We start from the raw sequence: 15,356 nt of genomic DNA on the forward strand, positions 1-15,356 counted from the left end.
CCAGCAGATATGGCTCTGCATGCCACCTATGGCACCCGTGCCATAGGTTTGCCATCACTGGTATAGGGCCAGTGTCAAACTCATGTCACAATGGCATGTGACATATCAGGACTTCCTCCCCTTTAAATTGGGGGTGGATGAGGCCAGCATCCAGCCCCTGGGCCAGGGGGTTGACAGTCCAGGTAACTGATCTCCTGCTTGAGCAGGTGGCTGGAGTAGAAGACCTCCAAGGTCCCTTTCATTCATATCCTAAGGTGCCCAGGGAGCCTGCGCAAGGAGGACTCGGCCCAGTGGGAGGGCATGCAGCCACCCAGGGGATTAAACTCCTCGCCCCCTCCCCTCTACAGAAAGCCCCTCCCTCTTGAGAATTGTGGCCAGTGGCCTCCCCCTCCCCCATTTAGGCCCAGGGGGAGGGGGGGTCCCAGTGCTGAGGCAGGGGCTTGTTTTCCCTCCAGTGGAAAAAGCCGCAATATTTGGGGCTTCTAACCACCCTAGATGAGGGCAAGCTGCCCCTCCCCCTGTATTTGGGGAAGGCAGATGACCCAAGGGGAAGCAAGCACAGGGCATGGGGGGGTGTCTTTGGCCAGGGGGGGGACAGCAGCGGGAGGAAAGGAAGGGTAAGTTGATCCCTGCCCATCTCATTTATTTTTTTATTTTATTTTATTTATTGGATTTGTATGCCGCCCCTCTCCGTAGACTCGGGGCTGCTAACAACAGTGGTAAAAACAACATGCGACAATCCAATACTAAAACAGCTAAAAACCCTTATTTAAAACCAATCATACATACAAACATACCATACATAAATTGTAGAAGCCTAGGGGGAAAGAATATCTCACTTCCCCCATTCCTAATGACAGGTGGGTTTTAATAAGCTTACAAAAGGCAAGAAGGGTGGGGGCTATTCTAATCTCTGGGGGGAGTTGGTTTGAGAGGGCCGGGGCCGCCACAGAGAAGGCTCTTCCCCTGGGTCCCGCCAAGCGACATTGTGGGTCTTTTTCTAAATGACTCCGGAGCTGGAAATGAGGATACCCAGGAACGCCCAAATGTTCGGCTGCCAGGGATTCCCAGATGCCCCTACTGTAGATTGGCAATTGCCTGCAGTCCTGGGATCTCTTGGGAGTCTCCCATCCAGGGCCTCCTGTACTCCAGCCCTGCTCAGCTTTCCAGAGGGCTGCTGTGAAGTGCCCTCTGGCTGGTTCCAGGAAGGCAACCAAGGGGTGACCTTAACTCCAAGCAGCCAGTGTTGCTCAGCTGCATTTGGATAGTAGGGAGGCCCTTGAGGGGGGTGGGGGTTGCTTAAAAGCAGGGCTGCAAGTGTGGATGTGACACCAAAAAAAAAAGTGACAGAACGTGGCCCAAAACGTGGTTAGATGCCACGAAGTAAGTGGCAGAGCCTTAACCATATGCGTGTTGCAAAGACCACAAGGGCCTCTTCCATCCTTATCAAGGGGAGTGCTAACCTTCTCTCCTTTCATACAACACGGTTGAAGTCATTACACTGTGGTTATTTAAACCTCCCAAATAGATAGGTTTTAATGTTATGGTTGTAAAAATAGAATGTAGGCAAGAAAATAACACCTTTTCAGATATTTCCTAATACCTTATGCTTAATCTAGAGCATATCATCGGTAAAATATAGCTGGGAATTTTATGGCAATTGATTTTGTTCCCGTCAGTGGTCAATTTCCCATGCAGCCCGCGATAATATATGCACGAGTTTATCCAATCGGGAATCAAAGCCAGTCTTTGCCTTTGGCAAGATGTTGATTGACTCGGGGACGAAGCCTCGCGATAACACGGCTTAGAGAAAATTCTGGCGAGTCCTCGAGTCCGGGGCGTCGGCTTCCCTTGCCCTCTTCCAAGATGGCGACCAAGGGGAATCTTTTAGCGCGCCAGGAAACTGGAATGGCCATACTTTACTATGAGTATATCCTCTATAACCTTCATTATATATTTACTATATGTATACCCAATATAACTCTCATTGTGCAATGGACAAAATTAATCAATAAATAATTATGCAGGGGGGGCGGCGTCCCACGTGGCTCCCATTCTGCGCGGGGGAGGGGCAGCCCCGGTGGTCTCGTTCAGCCTGACAGATGTGAGACGGCCGGCCAAAGGGCGAGCAAGCCTTTCCTGTCGGCTGGACTCCAGAAAACGCGCCCCGAGATCGGGCTTGCCTTGCTCCGCACCCGGCTCCTGGATCCGCCCGGGCTCAAAGAGGTCAAGGTGGGGGCCACTACGGGGGAATCAAAGCGCCTCTCGTTTTGGACCCATAAGCAACCCAGCTGCCCCTGCCTCTTACCCAGTGAAGGGCTACCAAAATGTTTACTACCACACTGTGGGCATGGCTTATGCAGGATGCCCTGCATTTTCTTTCAATATCTTTCAGTGCAAATTGGGTACTCTGGGGTGGAACTCCATTTTTGCTACCCCACTGAGTACCCCCTCTCCCCGTCCAGGCAGCAGACCATCCAAGACAAGTAGACCCAAGAACAGTTCTTTCCCAAACGCCATCACTCTGCTAAACAACTAATTCCCTCACCATTGTCAAACTATTTACTAAGCCTGCACTACACTACTATTAATCTTTTCATCATTCCTATCACTCATTACCTCCTATTTAGGACTGTATGAATGTCACTTGTTGCTCGTATCCTTAAGATTTTTATTAATATTATTTCCGAAATGCTTATTTGACCCCTATGACAATCTGCGTGGAGATGGATGAGATGTCAAGAGACATCAAAGGTATACAAACAGATGAAGATGATAAACCAGAATAAAATGATACTAGGAGAGGGCAAAAGACACAAAGCTACTCAGACGACTTCAGACATAAGATATAAACCATAATGTTCAACAAGATAAAGGGTCTTTATTTCTACTCTTCTTATTTCTCTTCTTTTAAGGAACTGTAAACTAAACAGAAATCGAATCGTAATACAGTATATGAGAACTGAAATGGGCTATGATCTGCAATGTACAATTAGTTATTTCTACTTTTTAAAATTATATTTGAAAACATAAATAAACTTGGGAGTGGGAAGGACAATCATTAAGTGTTGTACATCATGATTCTTAACAAATGTATCTTTTCTTTTATGGACACTGGGAGCATGTGCACCAATCCCGCTTGGCCAATAAAGAATTCTGTTCTGTTCTGTTCTGTTCTGTTCTACATTCTATTCTATTCTTTCAGCTGCGGTGGCTCTCTTCCTTCTGGGGTCCCTTTTTTGAGCCCCAGAGCAGAGGGTCCCAGGTCACCTGAGGCCTTCTGGCTGTAGCTGGACCTCCACTGCCCTGCCCACCTCGCTGTTTGTACACACACCCCAAGGGCCCCTGTTGGCCTGGCAAAGGCCGCCCTATGGTTCTTCCCACAGCCTCCTTGATGAATGTTTAGCAATCGAAATAGCACTCTTAGGCTTCGATAACAGAGGCATAAGGGACTTTTTGTAAAAAAATTGGCAGTTAAGCAATGGTGGTTGATTGGGGTTGGGGAGGAATTGAGGAGACAAAATTGTGTTTAGAAGAGGCAGCACCAGACTGGAAACATGCCTAGAGTTAAAAGTTAAATCTATAGAAAGATATAGTTTATTAGATTTGTATGCCGCCCCTCTCTGAAGACTCGTGGGGGGGGGGGGAGCTCACAACATAACAGTGATACAATACATTACAAATCCAATAGTAGAAAATTAAATTAATTTAAAAAACATTAATAACATGGTAAAATCCCTAACTATACAATCATACACATTCAACCTAATCCATCATACAGTAAGGCCGAAAGCATAATAAAAAAGGGGGGAGAAGGTGGTAATTATCCCCACGCCTGGCGACAAAGGTGGGTTTTCAGCATTTTATGGAAGGCGAGGAGGGTGGGGGCTGTTCGGATCTCTGGAGGGAGTTGATTCCAGAGGGCCGGGGCCGCCACAGAGAAGGCTCTTCCCCTGGGTCCCGCCAGCCAATGGGACCCAGAGAAGGCCAACTCTGTGGGACCTAATTGGCCGCTAGGATTCGTGCAGCAGAAGGCGGTCCTGGAGATATTCTGGTCCGTGGCCATGTAGGGCTTTATAGGTCATAACCAACACTTTGAATTGTGACCGGAAACTGACGGGCAGCCAGTGCAGGCCGCGGAGTGTTGGCGAAACGTGGGCAGATCTTGGAAGCCCCACGATGACCATGGAAAAGATTTGGATAGTCTTTAAAAGATAAGAAAATGTGATGTCAGTCTGTTCAATGTGAGATGAATTAAGATAAAAGACACTCAAGGAAAGGCAAAGAAGGAGAAAGAGGAAGTGGTGAGGAAAGGAGAGTGGAGGGAAGTAGGAAAGGGGAGAGAAGGTATAAGGACATAGAAAGATGGATAGAGGGAGAACGAGGGGTCTCTAACAAAAGGAAGAAAAACACTGATGGAGTGATAAAAATAAGATATTGCTATATGGTTAATTGGATAAAAATGTAGAATAGAATAGAATAGAATTTTTATTGGCCAAGTGTGATTGGACACACAAGGAATTTGTCTTGGTGCGTATGCTCTCAGCGTACATAAAATAAAATATGCATTTGTCAAGAATCATGTGGTACGACACTTAATGATTGTCATGGGGGTCAAATAAGCAATGAAGAAGCAATATTAATAAAAATCTTAGGATATAAGCAACAAGTTACAGTCACCATGGTAGTCAACCTGGTAGGAAATGGGTGAAAGGAATGATGAGAAAAATTAGTAGAATAGAAGTGCAGATTTAGTAGAAAGTCTGACAGTGTTGAGGGAATTATTTGTTTAGTAGAGTGATGGCGTTCGGAAAAAAAGTGTTCTTGTGTCTAGTTGTCTTGGGTTAATGTATAATAGTCATTAATATAAATGAATATTAAGGTATATGTACATATATGTGTGTGTAATTGTGGAGGAGAAAAAATAAAATACAAAAAAGGGACTTCCATACCGCTTCATAATGCAATAGGTTGGCCCTAATCTGGGTTTACTGTAATTCAAAAAGGAAGGCAACTTGAAACCCTGCATTCATTTTCCACCGTTGCTGAGCTTTTCCACATCCTCGCCGCCTGGTATTTTACCGACTCTGACCTCTGGTTGCTTCTCTCCTTTTCTTCTTTCCCTTTCCTTCTTTCAAGGTCACGGTTTCAGGCTTCAAACTCGCCTTCGGTCTGTCTGTCGGTCGGTCCCGGCATTCAAGGCGACCGCTTGGGGGGAAATTCTCCTCTTGGTGAAAGGCGAGGGAGGGAGGGTGGGTGCTTAAGAAAGAGAAGCAGCTTCCTCCACCCTAAGCCAACTGGAGGCTTTGGAAGGGGATTTGGAATTAAACCTTGATTAAAGAGCATTTATTTCCATCAGCTGCCGCACCGCTGTATTAGCCGAGGGAGGGGGATCCCTCGTGGCTGCGAATTCCCAGCCCCGCTTGAAACACCCAGCAGGACCCTCGCCCACTTTCCCGCGGAGGCTTCGGAGCAGCTGGAACGGGGCGAAGGGGGGGCTCCGGTCCCCGGGGGGAGGGACAGACACGGCGCCTCGCGTGGGACTTCAGCCCGGCAGCTCTTCCCGGTAGATGCTTCGCGTGGTTTGAGTTCCGCCGTGGTTTGTGTTCGGCATGGCTGGTTTCACTGCCGGCGGGACCCTCTGCCTCCTGGCCGGATCCTTCTTGCTGGCTACCAGAAAGTGCTCTGGGGTCCCTTCCATCTAGTCGGGCTTGGGCGGGGGGCTCCGCTGCCCGGCCCGCTCCGGTCCTGGCCGCCTTCGGAGCTTCACCTGATCTAGACTTACATAAGGCGAAGCTCCCACCGACCTGCGGCGACCCTGCAGAGCCCCCTCCCTCCCTCCTCCGAGCCCCTCCCGCCCCGCAGTCTTCCTTCCCTTCACGGGTTGGGGGGGGCTTCATTTTTTCCTCGTGGCCCCCGGAAGCCCCGCTCTGGCTCCGACCCTTCAGCATCCCGCCGCTGCGCTAAGACCCCGGGCCGGTGGTCCCAAGCCCGAGAGAGCTCGGCTGGCCGAGCAGCGCCCGCCCCGTCCGGCCCTAGATAATCGGGTCGAGCCTCCTTCTCCCGGTCATCCCGGGCTATCGCTGCCTCCCAGAAGAAACCTGGCGGGCAAAGTGTCCCCGCCGGTGACCGGAGGGTCCTGGCCCTCCCAGGCAGAATCTGCTCTTGTTTCCTTCCCCAGGAGAGGTGTGCCCGGCACTTCTCCAGGGATGGAGCCATTCCGCCAGACCCCAAAGAACCTCCTGCAATCCACCAGGTAGGTTGTTGGCCTTTCCCAGCTCTTCCTTTTGCAAAGGTTCTTGCCCTGGGTAACTGGTTTCCTCTCCTCCGTTTGCACAGCTGCACGCTTGCACAATTGGGCCTCACGGTGTCACTGCTGCTCGTGCACGAGAGGCAGCCCTGATGCCAAAGGCAAGATGCCTGGGAAGAGAGAGGAGCCCGGGTCTCCCCAGCTCCTTCACCCCTGCTTTCCAGTCTGCCTTTTCCAACTTCAGCTTCAACCACAACAACACAAGAGCACACAACAGATTTAAACTTAATATTAACCGCTCCAAACTTGACTGTAAATAATATGACTTCAGTAACCGAGTTGTCAAAGCGTGGAACTCATTACCGGACTCCATAGTGTCATCCCCAAACCCCCAACACTTTACCATTGGATTATCCATGGTTGACCTATCCAGATTCCTAAGAGGTCAGTAAGGGGCGAGTACAAGTGCACTAGAGTGTCTTCCGTCCCCTGTCCTATTGCTCTCCAATATCTCCTATCCCTTTCTTCTATTTCTATATCTCTTCTTCTTTTCTTTCATTGATATGTTCTATTCCTATAACTTCTCTTCTCTTCTTTCTTAGATATATTTTACTATGATTATATCCTCTAGTCTATAACCTTCATCGTGTATTTTACTATGTGTATACCCACTAAAACCCTCATTGTGTATTGGACAAAATCAATCAATCAATCAATCAATCAATAATAAATAAATGGCTGGCTGGCTGGCTGGCTGGCAATTTCATCAGTTGCCACCCCTGCTTCTCCCGGACTTTCAAAGTTAAACTCTGCTATTGTACTTTGTGGGAAATGGGCGATAAACACCCATCTAAAGGAGGTCTGGTGGCCCAAGAGAAGAGAGGAGGTGTGTGTGGGAGGGGCGCAATGACATCTCAGAAACACAGTCGATCAGCGTCTATTTGCCGATGACTCTAAAGTGTGCAATAGAGTTGATATTCCTGGAGGTGTCTGTAATATGGCAAACGATTTAGCTTTACTAGATAAGTAGTCAAAGCAATGGAAACTGCAGTTTAATGTTTCCAAGTGTAAAATAATGCCCTTGGGGAAAAGGAATCCTCAATCTGAGTATTGTATTGGCAGTTCTGTGTTAGCAAAAATTTCAGAAGAGAAGGATTTAGGGGTAGTGATTTCTGACAATCTTAAAAAGGGTGGTCAGATGGTAGGGAAAGCAAGTAGAATGCTTGGATGCATAGCTAGAGGTATAACAAGCAGGAAGAGGGAGATTGTGATCCTGCTGTATAGAGCGCTAGTGAGACCACATTTGGAATACTGTGTTCAGTTCTGGAGACCTCACCTACAAAAAGATATGGATCAAATTGAAGGGGTCCAAAAACGGGCTACAAAAATGGTGGAAGGTTTTAAGCATAAAACTTATCAGGAAAGACTTAATGAACTAGTTGGAGGAAAGATCAGAAACAACCTGAGAAAATATTATTTTACTGAAAGAGTAGTAGATGCTTGGAACAAACTTCCAGCAGACGTGGTTGGTAAATCCACAGTAACTGAATTTAAACATGCCTGGGATAAATATATACCCATCCTAAGATAAAATACAGGAAATAGTATAAGGGCAGACTAGATGGACCATGAGGTCTTTTTCTGCTGTCAATCTTCTATGTTTCTATGTCTTTCCTGGCAAATGGCCAAGAAAAACCACAGAAGCATTAATTCCTCTCTGGCAGCCAGCGAAGGTTTTCAGAAGATGACAGGCCTTTTAGCTCTGCAGGCTCATTTCCTTCCTTCCTTCCTTCCTTCCTTCCTTCCTTCCTTCCTTCCTTCCTTCCTTCCTTCCTTCCTCCCTCCCTCCCTCCCTCCCTCCCTCCCTCCCTCCCTCCCTCCCTTCCTCCGTACCAGAGCAACCCCCCATTGTTCTGGCACTACTGCTTTTGCAGAACTGGGCCAAACCAGGAGCAACCCACCGCTGGGGCATTTGGAGTTTGCCATCTACATCAATTGTTCTCCACTGGAATGAATTTCCACTGGAATGAGTTTCTTATTTAAAAAAAAACTGATTTGAATGGATTCTTTTGCTGTATTTATCCCAGATGTTCAGTATATTATTTAGCATTGCACAATCTCCTATAGACTGCTTGTGTCTGCTTGTGTCTACTCAGATAGGTATGTAAAGAATCTGCTGGAGCTCTAGGCAAGGAGCTTTCTGTTCCTCGTAGGATCCGTCTGTACATCTGAAACCGGATCCAGGTGGGACTTTTTCACAGACACAACAAACATCCTTGCTCTATGTTGTGGTTAGCTCTGGCCCAGCTCCTGCCCCAAGGACTGTGGATGTGGGGGAGACATCCACATGCTGCAGGCCTGTTTTGCCCCCGGTGGAATCTGATGATGAAGGCTCCTCTGACCAAGAAGACATGAGTGACAGGGAGGAGGAGAGTGTGGCAGACAGCTCAGAAGGAGATCAATTATCTAGCTCCTCCTTGGATTCAGAACAAGAGTTAATGGTACAGCCACGCATGCGGAGAGCGATGCATAGGCAGCAACAACTGAGAGATTATTATCAAAGAAAATGAGGCCACCTGTGGTTGGGTGGGGCTGTGGTAATTAGTGAGGCTGCTATAAATAGCAGCCTGTGGGTTTGGCCATTGTGGAGGATTATCTGATCGTTGTGTTTCGTGACTGCTTTACTGACTTTGACCTTTTGTGTGCTGATTTTTCCCTGCTTTGAAACCAAACCAGAGCAAAGTGTGTTTCACTTTGTGAAAGAAGAAGGACTGTGAATTGTCTCACAGCTGCAAGCTAAGTATCACAGAACTGACAAGGGACTTGTACAAATTACCAGTTTGTTTGAAGATGAGTCCTCTTTGCTATACAAAAAGAGGGCTTAGGTTAAGTGAATTTTCATTATAAAGAACATTGTTTTGAATTTTCAAACGTGTGTGTGTCTGAAATTTGTACCTGTGAATTTTTGGGAGCAGAGCTGGCTGGGGAATTCTGGGAGTTGAAGTCCACACATCTTCCAGCGCCCAAGGTTGAGAAACACTGCTCTATAGGTAGCTTGGATGGAAATATGAATTGGATGTAGCACAGAGTTAGAACTGAGAATGCTATAAAGTTCCTAGCCTGTAGAGATTCTCAGTCCTCCAGGTCCCTGGTTGTCTCTTAGGTGCTTTTTCTGGAGGCAACTGGGTTTTATTGTTTTTTCTTTTGAAGACATTGCACTTCTCATCCAAGAAGCTTCTTGTTGGATCTAACCAAAATGAAACTGTGTAGGCCGGGAACAGTAAGAACGGTTTATTAAGTACAGAGTAATAATTCAACGGTTACTGGAACAGAGCTCATAACGACAACAACAAACATGGCCGTGCCTGGCAGCTATTTATACCCCTGTTGCCAGGCTGGGCCAACCAATCAGGTATTTGTATTTTCCCGCCCAAGGAATAAGGGGCGGGTAACTAACCCTAACTGTCTACCAGACACAACACTGCTTCAGCTCCGACAGGATAGTAGGGAATAGAAGGATACTATTCCTTGTGGACAGCTAGTCATTTTCACCCTTTCAGTGGGTCCTTGAAGCTCTTGGAGGTTTATCTGTGTCTTCAGAGTCACCTGAGTGATGCAAATGGTTCCTGTAGTCTGCCATTCTTTTATACCTCAAAGGGCTTCTGGAGGCAAGTTGTTCCACTGGTTACCCTGTTTCCCCGAAAATAAGACGTACCCCGAAAGTAAGGCACGCCAGAGGTTTTGCAGAATTTGCTAATATAAGGCACCCCCCCGAAAATAAGGCGTAGTCAAGCTTACATACGGTACGGTGGAAAAACATACGGTACCATTCAAAGCTGTTCATAGCGGTACTGTAATAATGTGGCATCCCCTGCTGGCCCCTTCCATCGCTTTGTACCGTCCAGTACAGCAGACACAGTCTGCTGCTGTCTCACCGCCATTACAGTCTCCACTACAGTGCGTAGACTGTAGCTCCTCTGGTGGCCGGAAGCTGCAATAGCAGGAGTATCCTGTTGTACCATATAAGTGCCGTCGTTTGTGTGTGTGTGTGCCATACTGACAGGTATCGTACCGTAATCAGTGTACCGTATGGTACACTTTCTTTGGGGGTGTCAGCTTTTCTGTCTGTGAATTTGTCTTATTTGAGAAATATAAGGCACCCCCCGAAAATAAGACGTAGCACAACTTTTGGAGCAAAAATTAATATAAGACAGTGTCTTATTTTCAGAGAAACACGGTAATTGTTCTCAGGAAATTTCTCCTTAGTACTATGTTGCTTCTCTCCTTGAACCGAGGTGGCGCAGCAGATAGAGTGCAGTAGTGCAGGCCTCTAAAGCTGACTGTAGATCTGCAAGTCAGCAGTTCAAATCTCATCACCGCCGATTCAAGGTTGACTCAGCCTTCCATCCTTCTCAGGTGGGTAAAATGAGGACCCGGATTGTGTGTGGGGGGCAATAGGCTGGCTCTGTTAAAAAGGGCTATTGCTAACATGTTGTAAGCCCCTCTGAATCTAAGGAGAAGGGCGGAATGAATGAATGAATGAATGAATGAATGAATGAATGAATACATACATACATACATACATAAATACATAGATACATAAATAAATAAATAAATATACAAATAAATAAATAAATAAACAAATAAATAAACAAACAAACAAATAAATATCTGTGGACAGAACCTTTGAAGAGGTGTTGTTGGTTTTTTCCCCCTCTTCTTTTTAGTCATATTAAATAAGTGAATATTAATTAATTAATTAAATAACATGATAATAATAGGCAGAATGTAATCGTTTAAAAATAATATAAACCCAGAGTATTTTTACAATGTTACTAATACTAAAGCATTATCTTTTTATATAGTATTATTAGTTTAAGTATTTTATATTTTATAGATAAGAAAATTAGTTAAAGTTATAGAAACGATAAACTATAAACAATAGAATTAAATTTAATAAGGATATAGAGTGTGAGTGTTATATTTCTGAATCGATCTGATTATAGTTAGACATTTTTTTGTGTGTTAGTTAGACTTCTATGATAAGCGGAGCAATGGTAGGTCCTTGAATGTTGAATGTTGTCTGTCTTTGTATGTCTAATGAAAAATTATAAAAAAATATTTTAAAAAAAAAAAGAGGTGGTGGCGCAGCTCTCCCTGAAAAGTAAGCTCGGGACCTGGCTCTTGTTTTCTGCAGATTGTTTTGGTCAGGATGCAGGCATAAACCTGGATGGAAATGACCCTGGTTGCTCTGATGGATGACTTTGACGGGATGGGAATCAGGGAGCAAACTCTTGCTGATCCTACATGACCTTTTGGCCATGTTTCATACCGAATGCAGCTGCGAGAGCAATCATGGGCTTCCCTAGGTATGCCCATGTCATACCAACACTCTGCAGTCTGCATTGGTTGCCAATCAGTTTCCGGTCACAGTTCAAAGTGTTGGTTATGATCTATAAAGCTCTTCATGGCATCAGACCAGAATATCTCCGGGACCGCCTTCTGCTGCACGAATCCCAGCGGCCAATAAGGTCCCACAGAGTTGGCCTTCTCCGGGTCCCGTCAACTAAACAATGTCGTCTGGCGGGACCCAGGGGAAGAGCCTTCTCTGTGGCGGCCCCGACCCTCTGGAACCAGCTCCCCGTGGAGATTAGGATCGCCTCTACCCTCCTTGCCTTTCGTAAACTCCTTAAAACCCACCTGTGCCGTCAGGCATGGGGGAATTGAGACATCTCCCCCAGACCTATATAGTTTATGCATGGTATGTTTGTGTGTATGTCTAGTTTTTTAAATAAGGGTTTTTAGATATTTTTAAATATTAGATTTGTTGTACATTGTTTTTTGTTATTGCTGTGAGCCGGCCCTGAGTCTGCAGAGAGGGGCGGCATACAAATCTAAATAATAATAATAATAATAATAATAATACCACCAACCATGGTATCTTTCCAATTGATCATGGGGGTGTTGGGCACAGTTCCACACCTTTCTGTGCAGGTAATTCCAGCTAAGGTGTGTTTGAGAGGGAGAGGCTGGCCTGGCATGTATTCCTTGGTGAGATGCTACAGATTAATAATAATAATAATTAATTTTCCCTAAAATTGACATACATACATACAAACATTTAACATATATCCAAAAAGACCTCGACTTTGTCTCAGATTGGTCTAATCCCTGGCAACTTCAGATATCAACCAACAAATGCTGTACCCTCCGCATCGGCAAAAAGAATCCACACCTCACATATAAACTGAATAAACAAAATCTCACAGCCAACTCCCACTCAGTAAAAGACTTTGGAATACTAATATCAAATGACCTAAGTGCTAAAGCCCACTGCAACAATATCGCCAAAAAGGCTTCTAGAGTTGTTAACCTGATCCTACGCAGCGGCAATCTCACACTACTCACCAGAGCCTACAAAACTTTTGCCAGACCAATCCTTGAATATAGTTCATCTGTCTGGAACCCATACCACATCTCGGACATCACCACCCTAGAAAATGTCCAAAGATACTTCACCAGAAGAGCCCTTCACTCCTCCACTCGAAATAGAATGCCCTACGAAAGCAGACTATCAATCCTAGGTCTAGAAAGCTTAGAACTAAGACGCCTAAAACACGATCTAAGTATTGCCCACAAAATCATATGCTGCAGCACCCTGCCTGTCAATGACTACTTCAGCTTCAACCGCAACAACACAAGAGCACGCAACAAATTCAAACTTAATATTAATCTCTCCAAGCTTGACTGTAAAAAATATGACTTTAGCAATCGAGTTGTCGAAGCATGGAACTCATTACCGGACTCAGTAGTGTCAACCCCTAACCCCCAACATTTCTCCCTTACACTATCCACGAATGACCTCTCCAGGTTCCTAAGAGGTCAGTAAGGGGCGTACATAAGTGCACTAGCCTGCCTTTAGTCCCCTGTCCAATTGTCTTTCCTTTATCTCATATATCATATATCTTTTCTTCCTTTCATATATTTTCTCCTCTACTTTTATATCTTTTCTTTATATATAATACTTCATGTCTATCCTCTTCAATATGTATTGTGTATTGGACAAAATAAATAAATAAGCAAACAAACAAACAAACAAACAAGCAAACAAACAAACAAATAAATAAATAGCACTAGCCCTTAGGCTTGTATATCACTTCACAGGGCTTTACAGTCCTCTCTAAGTGGTTAATCTGTTAAATATGATAAACCCTGCCAAGAGCCATCACAATACATTAAACAGAAGAATAGAATTATACTCCCAACAGTAAGCAGCTGGCACATGGAGAAAGAAAGCAACAGAGACATTAACATTCATTAATATCAGTTTTGCAGCTTTCTAAAATATAAACTCTGGCAGAAGCCCAGAAACAAGAATTGTAAATTCTTTCTTCTATGAATAGCACTTCAAAGTGTATCCAAAGATTTCCTGAGACAAAAGAATAATTTAATATGACCGTTAACTGATTCCAATTTGTCCCAGTATTTTGGCTGCTGCCTGGGGCTGTTTTTACTCATTCGCATGCCGTCTAATTTAAATTGATCTCTGTATAAACTCAACCAGAGCCAGCCTGGAGATACGTGGTACCTCGGTCAAAGTGAGGTAAATAAAAAAAACTAAACAATGTCGTTTGCCGGGCCCCAGGGGAAGAGCCTTCTCTGTGGTGGCCCCGGCCCTCTGGAATCAACTCCCCCCCAGAGATTAGAACTGCCCCCACCCTCCTTGCCTTTTGCAAATTACTTAAGACTCACCTGTATCGCCAGGCATGGGGGAACTGAGAGACCTCCCCCAGGCTTTTACATTTTTATGCATGGTATGCGTGTGTTGCACGGTTTTTAAATGATGGGTTTTTTAGATGTTTTTTAATATTAGATTTGTTTACATTGTAACACTGTTATTATTATTATTGTTGTGAGCGGCTCCGAGTCTTCGGAGAGGGGCGGCATACAAATGTAATAAATTATTATTATTATTATTATTATTATTATTAATTTATTTATTTTTAGGAGGTTTTGGTAGGGAAAAATGGGGGATGGTTTATTATCTCAATAAACAAGTAACGATACCGGTTTTTGTAATGCAACGTCCTTGTGAAAGGGGAAAAACATTTGAGTCCACAATTGGGTAAGAAAAAGAGACAGTTACAAGAAAGGGGGGAAAAAACCTGTTTTTTTAATTGTAAAGTATGGTGAAACCACAATAATCAGTCGCACCAGAAGTTGATGCAAAAAAAATCCCAGCTGCAAGAAAGGGGTTTCTTTTGCAAACGGGTGAGGCAGGACCCCCCCCCCCCTCTCTCTGTGAATTCCTGGCTTTTGTCCTGGAAATCCTTTCTGCTTTTCACTGCTTGCTCCAAGGCCATTGAGCCTGGTCCAAGCCACTCAATAACTGTCGTCCCCACTGGGTCTTCAGCAGAGACTCATTAATGCAGCCCCAGCACTGAAAATCAATCCTCTTAAGTAGAAATCAATAGCTGTAGCTAATATTAATAGAGATTATGCCGTCTCTGGTGCACTTTGCAGTTGGAAATGGGTTATTTTTAGTAACCGTTCAGCTTCGTGGGGTTGGGTGGGTAGGGGGTCAGCCACCATGGCCTGCTATTATTTGCAAGGCAGATCCAATAGGAGGGAGGGACCAGGCAGAGAGACAGGCAAAGACTGAGGAAGAAGCCATAGGAGGAGATGCTGGTTTGACTGCTGCCCCTGGGAAAGGGAGGACCCCCCCCCATGTGTGGATGTGTGACCCTTGGCTATGAATGACTTTTGCCTGGCCTCTCTTCCTCTGACTCTGCCCAGCCCAACTTGCGGGAAGGTTGTTGATGGCGGGAGGGGAGAAGAAGCCACCCGTTTATGCCAAGGGGGCAGGGAGTAGCAAGAGACGGGCTGCAGCACTTCTCCAGGGCGACCCAGTTGCTGGCCAGGATGAAACCTTGTTAATATGTGTTCTGTCGGGCTCTCTGGTAGAATCCTCCCAAAAATGCACAGGTACAAATTTTAGACACACACACACGTTTGAAAATTCAAAACAATGTTCTTTATAATGAAAATTCACTTAACCTTATCCCTCTTTTGGGTATAGCAAAGAGCACTCGTCTCCAAACAAACG

The 15,356-nt window shown here is 45.3% G+C and overlaps 1 non-coding gene across 1 annotated transcript; it reads right to left on the reverse strand.

Moving 5' to 3' along the window:
- Positions 1 to 1,360: 1,360 nt before the first annotated feature.
- On the reverse strand, positions 1,361 to 1,485 carry LOC139171739 (U6atac minor spliceosomal RNA). Its single transcript, XR_011559795.1, has one exon. It is a non-coding gene; the product is annotated as a U6atac minor spliceosomal RNA (small nuclear RNA).
- Positions 1,486 to 15,356: the final 13,871 nt, after the last annotated feature.

The sequence above is a fragment of the Erythrolamprus reginae genome, chromosome 8 (genome assembly GCF_031021105.1).
Source record: "Erythrolamprus reginae isolate rEryReg1 chromosome 8, rEryReg1.hap1, whole genome shotgun sequence".
NCBI lineage: Eukaryota > Metazoa > Chordata > Lepidosauria > Squamata > Dipsadidae > Erythrolamprus > Erythrolamprus reginae.